The sequence below is a fragment of the Pelodiscus sinensis genome, chromosome 3 (assembly GCF_052426305.1).
Source record: "Pelodiscus sinensis isolate ZL-2025 chromosome 3, ASM5242630v1, whole genome shotgun sequence".
Taxonomy (NCBI): Eukaryota; Metazoa; Chordata; order Testudines; family Trionychidae; genus Pelodiscus; species Pelodiscus sinensis.
In genome coordinates this window covers 91,716,928-91,725,844 of record NC_143054.1, presented here as the reverse complement: position 1 = coordinate 91,725,844, position 8,917 = coordinate 91,716,928, and positions in this window count along the sequence as shown.

Below are 8,917 nucleotides of genomic sequence, written 5' to 3'. Positions count from 1 at the left end.
ATTCATTATTTGCATATGAATATGCAAATCTGTTACCTGTGCACCAAAAGTTTGAGAGGGGGTTGGCCAGTCCACAGTATTAAAATGGTTGGGAATCGCTGCCTTAGATCTATACAAATCAGTAATGCTTTTGATTAAATTCGTCTTAAGCTACATAAGAAACTAGCTGAAGCAATCTCAGAAACATTAGCCGTTATCCTTGAGGATGGGTAAGTTCCTATTGAATGAGAAGAAGCAAACATTGTTCCCTATTTTAAAGATAATACCTGTGTCTTCTTTAACTAGAGTCCGATTAACTTAACTTGGCTATATGTAAAGATACTGGAACAAATTTATCAGTTTGTAAGCACATAAAGGATTGTAGTGTAGTAAGAAATAGCCAGGAAGTATTTGTCAATAATTAATCATACCAAACCAATATAAATTTTCTTCAGTGACAGGGTTACTGGCCTTATGAATAGAGTAGAAGTAGTAAACATGAAGGCTGTGTCTACATTGGCACCCCTTTCCGAAAAAGGGATGCTAATGACACACTTCGGAATTGCAAATCCACGGGGGATTTAAATATCCCCTGCGGCATTTGCATTTACATGGCTGCCATTTTTTCCGGCTCGGGGTTTTTGCCGGAGAAAAGTGCCAGTGTAAACGCGATTCTCCGGAAAATAAGCCCTTTTCCAGAAGATCCCTTATTCCTACACTGGCGCTTTTCTCCGGCAAAAACCCCGAGCCGGAAAAAAGCGGCAGCCATGTAAATGCAAATGCCGCGGGGGGTATTTAAATCCCCCGTGGATTTGCAATTCCGAAGTGTCTCATTAGCATCCCTTTTCCGGAAAGGGGTGCCAATGTAGACACAGCCGAAAGATGTTAAAATGCAATTATCTTACTAATCGTATAGTCGATACAATTTGTATCAACTATACAATTAGTTGATAAGCACCACTATTCAGCACCTCAGCGAGGGTAGCTCCAGGAGTCGACTCCAACCGGGAATGAGCAGTTCTGGCTCGTGCTAGCTCCAGAGCCATCAGCGCTGCGGCTCTGCATTTTATATGTAGTAAGAGCCACTCTCACTAAATTTAAAATGCAGAGGCGCAGCGATTAGCACTAGCCAGGATTGCTTGAGTCCAGCAGCCCCTGTTCAGGGCAGATGGGTACTTTGGAGACACCATTAGCATTCATGATGACTCTTGATTTATTGGGGAATTGGTATGAAACAATTAAGATGAAATTCAATAAAGACAAGTGCAGATGTCCCATAAGAAGGAAAAAATGAAATGCACAACTACACGTAACAAATATAGAACTGGAAAGGACCTGAAGAGGTCACTGAGTCCAGTCCCCTGCCCTCACTGCAGGATCAAGCACTGTCTAGATCAGGCTAGGTGCAGTACTGTTAAAAAGGATGTGCAGGTGATAGTAGATCATAAATTGAGTCATTGTGATGTAGTTGTGAAAAAAAGATGATATTTCTGAGGTGCATTAACAAGCAATATCTATAAGATTGGGAAAGTAATTGTATTCTAACCATCGTTAGTCAGGCTCAGTTGGAATGATGCATCCTATTCTAGGTGTCACACATTAGGAAAGCTGTGGATGAATTAGGGTACATCTAAACTATATCCCTGTTTTTGAAAAAGGAATGTAAATCAGACATCTAAATTGTAAATGAAGCCAGGATTTGAATTTCCCACATTTCATTTACATAATGGCGGCCACGGCTTTTTTTCCAAAAGCTGCATTTTGGAAAAAAACCTGCAGTCAAGACAGGAATCGTACAACAGAAATGCCCCTTTCGAAAGATCCTGTAACCCTTGAGGTTATATTTCTGTTAAACAATCCCCATCTTGACCGCGGTTTTTTTCCGAAAAGTGGCTTTTGGAAAAAAAGACATGGCCACCATTATGTAAATAAAGCATGGGAAATTCAAATCCCGGCTTCATTTACAATTTCGATACATCTAATTTACATCTCTTTATCAAAAAAGGGATGTAGTTTAGATGTTCCCTTGGAGAGAATCCAGAAAAGACCAACAAAAAGTGATAAGTTTTGGAAAACCTGATTTCTGAGGAATGGTTAAAAATGACATAGTTAGTCTTAAGACTTCAGTGTGAAGGTGATAGTTTTCAAATATGGAAAGAGCTGGTACAGAGAGGACAGTGATCAGTTATCTTCCATGTCCACTATAGGTAGAACAAGAAATAGTGGGTTTAGTCTGAAGCAAGGAAAATTTAGGTTATTTAGGAAATACTTGTTTACTGTAAGGATATTTGAACTCTGGAATCGGCCTCAAGGGAGGTTTTATAATTTCATAATTGGACTTTTATTTAAAGACCAGGATGGAAAGTACCTGCTGAGATTTAACTTCAGAAAGGCTGATTTGGAAGCTTTACCTTTCAATTTAGATGCATACACAAATATTATGGAGCATTTTCTCCCTAGCGTAGAAGACTGTCAAAGAATATCGCTAGAGGTTATCATCAGTGTACGTACTTAGACTTTAAGAACAGACAAGCTTACAGTATAGATTTTCAGAACTATTTGACCTGGATCCCTTTGGGGAAAAACCTGTGAGCTCAGGGAAATGTTTGCAAGATTGGAAAGGAGTGGCACAATCCCTGGAGGGAGCTGACTGAAACCACAAACCAGTGCAATAACAGAAAACAGCCTGGACCACTATTCCCATTGTGATGAATTGGGGAAGGGAATATCCCGTTCTTGATATTCCATCCATTCAGTTAAATAAAGTCTCTCTCTGTCATTAACCCTCCACTCAGTGGCTGTGTCTCGACTGCATCCCTTTTCCGTAAAAGGGATGCAAATTAGACACATCGCAATTGCAAATGAAGCGGGGATTTAAATCCCCCCGCTTCATTTACATAAACATGGCTGCCGCTTTTTTCCGGCTCAGGGCTTTGCCGGAGAAAAGTGCCAGTCTAGACGGGGATCTTTCGGAAAATAAAGCCTTTTCCGAAAGATCCTTTATTCCTTATTTTAAGAGGAATAAGGGATCTTTCGGAAAAGGCTTTATTTTCCAAAAGATCCCCGTCTAGACTGGCACTTTTTTCCAGCAAAACTCCGAGCCAGAAAAAAGCCATGTTTATGCAAATGAAGCAGGGGGGATTTAAATCCCCACTTCATTTGCAATTGCGATGTGTCTAATTTGCATCCCTTTTACGGAAAAGGGATGCAGTCTAGACACAGCCAGTATGTTAAAGTCTCTCTCAGTAGTTAACTCTGACCACCTAGGTCTAATTGTCTTACCCATTAGGGTTAAAATGGTGGGTCCTCAAGAGTCCCTGGGAATGCTAGGGAAGCAGGAGGTATGTTGGCAGGAGGCCAGGAGAGCCAATGGAAACAGACTTGGCTTTTGAATTGAAATTAGTGGCCTTTTTGTGCCTGCTGTTATGTAACCAGAGCAGAGCTGGAAGAACATGAATTAAGCCAGAGAGCCAGGCATAGAGTTTTCAGTGACATCCATGCCTAGGGGACTAAATCTTGAAACAAGATGTGAGCAGAACAGGGAATGTTTAGTCAAATGTAATCAGATTATTTATTTTTGGGTTTGTTAGACTAATCTGTGCTGAGCACATGTAACTATCTCCTTACACTGTATCTTTCTAGACTGAATCCTACGGAAGTAATTCTGTGTTTTCATCTTTTTTTAGTTGCTCTGTAACACCTAGCCAACCAAGTAAAGTTTCACCAAGTATGTTTTCTTTGTTTTGTTAATAAAAATCACCCTTTTAAGACCATGATCTAATTCCTGTGTCCTAGAAAGCAAGAGATTCTGTGGGTACATGCCTAAGACTGCAAAGCCAAATTATTAAGAGAAACTACAGTTTTCAAGCTTTCTCCATAGGGAGGGTTAAAGAGCTTCAGAGTATGCCACAGGAAGGAATTACCAAATGGCTTCTCATGTGGGGGTTCACATTTGGGTGGTGTTAAAAAAACATAGCAAGAGACCTAAAAAAGTGTCACCGTGGCTTAACCACCATGTAAAAGAAGCAGTGAGGGACAAAAAAGTATCTTTTAAGAAGTGGAAGTCCGATCCTAGTAAGATAAATAGAAAGGAACTTAAACACTGTCAAATCAAGTGTAAAAATGTAATAAGAAAAGCAAAAAAAGATTTTCAGGAACAGCTAGCCAAAAACTCAAAAAGAAATAACAAAATGTTTTTTAAGTACATTAGAAGCAAGAAGCCTGCTAAAAACCCTGTGGGTCCCCTAGATGATCGAGCTATAAAAGGAGCAATCAAGGACGATAAAGCCATTGCGGAGAAACTAAATGATTTCTTTGTTTCAGTCTTCACGGCTGAGGACGTTGGGGAGATTCCCGAATCTCACTTTGTGGGTGACAAATCTGAGGAACTGTCCTGGATTGAAGTGTCATTAGAGTAGGTTTTGGAACAAATAGAAAAACTTAATGTTAACAAATCTCCAGGACCGGATGGCATTCATCCAAGGGTTCTACAAGAACTCAAATGTGAAATTGCTGAGCTATTATCTGTGGTTTGTAACCTATCCTTTAAATCAGCTTCCGTACCTAATGACTGGAAGGTAGCCAACATTACACCAATATTTAAAAAGGGCTCTAGAGGCGATCCTGGCAATTACAGACCGGTAAGTCTAACTTCAGTACCGGGCAAATTAGTCGAAACAATAGTAAAGAATAAAATTGTGAAGCATGTAGAAGAACATAATTTGTTGGACAAAAGTCAACATGGTTTCTGTAAAGGGAAATCCTGTCTTACTAATCTATTAGAGTTCTTTGAAGGGGTTAACAAACATGCAGATAAGGGGGATCCAGTAGATATAGTATACTTGGATTTTCAGAAAGCCTTTGACAAGGTCCCTCACCAAAGGCTCTTGTGTAAATTACATGGCCATGGGATAAGAGGGAAGGTCCTTTCTTGGATTGAGAACTGGTTAAAAGAGGAAACAAAGTGTAGGAATAAATGGTAAATTTTCAGATTGGGGAGGGGTAACTAGTGGTGTCCCCCAAGGGTCAGTCCTGGGACCAATCCTTTTCAACTTATTCATAAAGGATCTGGAGAAAGGGGTAAGCAGTGAGGTAGTAAAGTTTGCAGATGATACAAAACTGTTTAGGATAGTCAAGACAGAAGCAGACTGTGAGGGACTCCAAGAAGATCTCACCAAACTGAGTGATTGGGCAACAAAATGGCAAATGAAATTTAATGTGGATAAGTGTAAAGTAATGCACATCGGGAAAAATAACCCCAACTATACGTACAATATGATGGGGGCTAATTTGGCTACGACAAATCATGAAAGATCTTGGAGTTATCGTGGACAGTTCTCTGAAAACTTCCACGCAGTGTGCAGCGGCGGTCAAAAAGGCAAATAGGATGCTAGGAATTATTAGGAAAGGGATAGAAAATAAGACCCAGAATATTTTACTGCCCCTGTATAAAACTATGGTACGCTCACATCTTGAATACTGTGTACAGATGTGGTCTCCTCACCTCAAAAAAGATATTTTGGCTTTAGAAAGGGTTCAGAAAAGGGCAACTAAAATGATTAGGGGTTTGGAACGGGTCCCATATGAAGAGAGGTTAAAGCGACTGGGACTTTTCAGTTTAGAAAAGAGGAGACTGAGGGGGGATATGATAGAGGTCTATAAAATCATGAGTGGTATGGAGAGGGCCAATAAAGAAAAGTTATTTATTAGTTCCCTAAATAGAAGAACTAGAGGACAGCAAATGAAATTAATGGGTAGCACGTTTAAAACTAATAAAAGAAAGTTCTTCTTCACACGGCGTGTAGTCAACCTGTGGAACTCCTTGCCAGAGGAGGCTGTGAAGGCTAGGACTATTATAGAGTTTAAAGAGAAGCTAGATAATTTCATGGAGGTTAGGTCCATAAAAGGCAATTAGCCAGGGGATAAAATGGTGTCCTTGGCCTCTGTTTGTCAGAGGCTAGAGAGAGATGGCAGGAGACAAATCGCTTGATCATTGTCTTCGGTCCACCCTCTCTGGGGCACCTGGTGCTGGCCACTGTCGGCAGACAGGATACTGGGCTAGAAGGACCTTTGGTCTGACCCAATACGGCTGTTCTTATGTTCTTATGGCAGCAATACTAATCCCAAGGCCAGGGAATCTGTGACCCTGGGGAGTTTTAACATAAGCTTTTAGTGATAAGCTATTTAAAAGTCTATGATGGGCCCCCATCTTCTGCACTCCAAGTGCCAGAGTGGGGAATGACCTTGACCTCCATTCTGAGCCCTGATGGACAATAAAAATGGATGTGCTGATGATGCAGAGAAAATCCACAATGAGCAGCTCAACCCGGAAGAGTTGACAATAGCTATGAAAACCCTGAAAGATGTAAATACTACTGGATTTGGTGTATCTAATGAGCTAATACTACATTTTGGGATGAAGGCACAGAAGTGGCTTAACTCTTGCTCACCTCAGTAGTTCTTGCTTCAGGGAATCATCCTAAATCAATGGGATTACTAGCTTTAGTGAGGGGTGCTGAGGTGAGAAGAGTTTGCAGAATCAGAGTAGTGGATGATCAACAGCATTGAAATCTGTCATTGCTCTTCGGGCGTGGGGGGAGGCTGTGTGTATGTGTGAATGAGAGAGATATACTCAAATTGTGCATGTGATCCTGTGTGTGTGTGGTAGTGTCCATGTGTGGCAATGTTAATGCACATGTCACAATGTGTGTGTGGGGGGGGGGGTATGTCTACACTACTAATTAGGAAGCCTAATCCAAACTAGCTACTCTGTGCCACATGTAGCCGCGCGGCACGGGGTTCGAACTAGTCGGCATTTAAAAATGGCGCCGGCCGGCTTCATGCAAATGAAGCCCGGGAAATTCAAATCCCGGGCTTCATTTGCAACTGCGGATGACTACATTACCCCCGCTAGTTCGAACTAGCGGGGTAGTGTAGACATACCCTGTGTGTGTGTGTGTGAGAGAGAGAGAGAGAGTACATATGTGATGGTATATAAGGGTTCTGGTTTTCAGTATGAGGAAGTGTGTAAGGGTTTTGGTGGGTGTGATCACCCAGTGGAAGCTGTGTGTGATCATACCAATGTGTCACTCTGTGATATTGCCATTTATATGAAATTATGGCCAGGCGTAGCACTATGTGTGTGAGTATTCACATAGTGGTGTCAATATTGGGTTGTGCTAGAGTGAGATTGGGCTTTAGAACGGGTATATGTAAGGGTGTCAGTGTGCGATTGAGACAGTGTATGTGTGGTTATGTCTGTGTGTGATACTATCACTCTGTACACACACATGTGCAATGGTTCCAGACAGTGATCATATCACTGTCTCACTGTGTGACTGTCCATGTATGTGTAATTGTGTCTGGGTGTGATACCGTGCACTGTGTTGTCAGTATAGGATGGTGTTAGGCAGTTGGTGAGCACGTGTAATGGTTCTGGAGCAGGATTTTTTATATGTAATAATCCACAATTTATGTTCTATAGCTGGAAAATTAGCTCAAATAAATACAGCCACACAGAAATTTCGATACAGAGACTAGATGCTATACCTAGCGAATGGGGGGTCTGTATCAGGGAAGACAGTGACTCTGAAAAGGATTTGGGGGTTATAGTCAGCCAACAATGAAACCTAAGCTCCCTGTCATGTATTCACTGTACACAATAGAGTGCATGGCTGCTGCTAGCATATCAGCTTGTTTTGGAATTTTGAGTTTTCTTTTTGTTCTGGACCTGCCAACAGTAGAGTTTGCAGTGTTAATTGTTCTTTTTGAGAAACAAACTCTAAATGTTGATAGTTTCTGTTCAACTCTTCACTGTCGGTCTCAACCACACATGATTTGGTTTATGAATTTTTTTTCTTTACAACAGCTGGGCTTGTAATATAACATCTTCTGGGGGCACGGTTGAGAGGGTCAAATCAGGATGAAGTTGTTACAAACAGAGCTACTTACAGTTGGAGACGGGCTCCTCCTCCATAAGGCACCAAATTAGGGATATGAACACCTAGTCGACCAGTCAACTAGTACCCCCCCCCCCCCCGTTGCTGCCTCTATTAGAAAGAGGCAGCAGGTGCGGGGGGGAGGCAACACCATGTGGAGTCCCCAGCTGGCCCCGTTGCACGCAGCATTTCAAAGTGGCAGCGCTGCATGGAGCCCAGGAGGTCAGTGGGGGAGTCTCCAGCTGACCCTGGGCTCCAACACAGCACTGCTGCTTTAAAATGCTGCATGCAGACTGGAGTCCTCAGCTGGCCCCAGGCCGCACATGACATTTCAAAATGATGGTGCTGTGTGGAGGCCGGGGTCAGCTGTGGACACCATGCGGTGCTGCCACTTTGAAATGCCGCATGGAGCCTGACGCTGGGCTCCGCGCAGCAATTCAATGCAGCAGCACTGCATGGAGCCCGGGGTCAGCTGGGGACTACAAGATGCCACTTTGAAATGCCGTGGGGAGCATTGGGCCAGCAAGTCCCCCGCTGGCCCCGTGCTCCCTGCAGCATTTTGCCTTTGAAGTGTAGCAATAACTTGGGGCTACACTTTAAAGGTGGAAGTGCCCTTATTGACTATTTGATTAGTCACATAATTGAAATTTTACATCCCTACACCAAACCAGTCACAAAGAATAGTTCAGCTGCCACTCTGGCCAGTAAGAAGTCAGACAAACAGTCCCCTTAGAAAATCCAGCTTTACCTATGCTATAGCCAGCACTGCACCTTACACAGATGAGAGGTTATGAAAACCAGTCTCAGCTAATCTGAACAGATTCTACCAATCCCAAAGAACCAGCCACCGTCCCAGGTCAATTTATACCTTATATCTTACCCAAAAGAGATGTTGTGCTAATCCTTTAGAATCTGAAATCCAAATATTTATTAAAAGAAAGTAATAAAAGGTTTGAGAGTAGACTTGTTAAAGTTCCTGCTGCAGGCTCACAGCAGAGGTG